Source organism: Frankliniella occidentalis, unplaced genomic scaffold, assembly GCF_000697945.3.
Source record: "Frankliniella occidentalis isolate FOCC.00 unplaced genomic scaffold, Focc_3.1 Scaffold75, whole genome shotgun sequence".
NCBI classification, from domain to species: Eukaryota; Metazoa; Arthropoda; class Insecta; order Thysanoptera; family Thripidae; genus Frankliniella; species Frankliniella occidentalis.
Window position 1 is genome coordinate 480,778 of NW_026267205.1, and position 570 is coordinate 481,347.

Here is a 570-nt window from a genome sequence, read left to right on the forward strand (position 1 = left end):
TCCAGCCGGACTCTTTGCGGACCGAAAACGGACTGATGCCGGACTAAACTTTTTCGTACGGGTCTCGTCCCGGTCAAGAAGATCGATAATCTGCATAAACCCCGCGCGGCTGGGCGCGACGACCCAGCGTCGCGTCGCCGCTTTCGTCTTCTCTGTGCACGTCCTCCCCCTTCCTCCTCCCCGTGGAGGAGTGCTTCCCGCGCATTTCACAGAGCGGCGGCCGGCGGCTGTATGGTCCTGTGGTCCATCGAGAGGGGGCTGGGGGATGCAGCGCGAGGGACAGGCCGGGCTAGGTCGCCACCTGGCGGACAGCAACTATGAGGATATGAAAATGCTTGCCATGTCTCAGGGAAAAACTACGTCATGTGCCAAAATTAGTACAAAATGTGGTTTTGCCCGCAAGCGAATCCTATGGGGCCGGTGGTAAGAAGACGGAATCACGAAAAAGTGTTTTGGGGGAAATAAAAAGAGAAAATCACTGGAATGCCCAACTATATTTCAGTGAACGCGTCCTGCGCTGAAAGGGCGGGGAGACAGAGAGAGAGAGAGAGAGAGAGAGAGAGAGAGAGA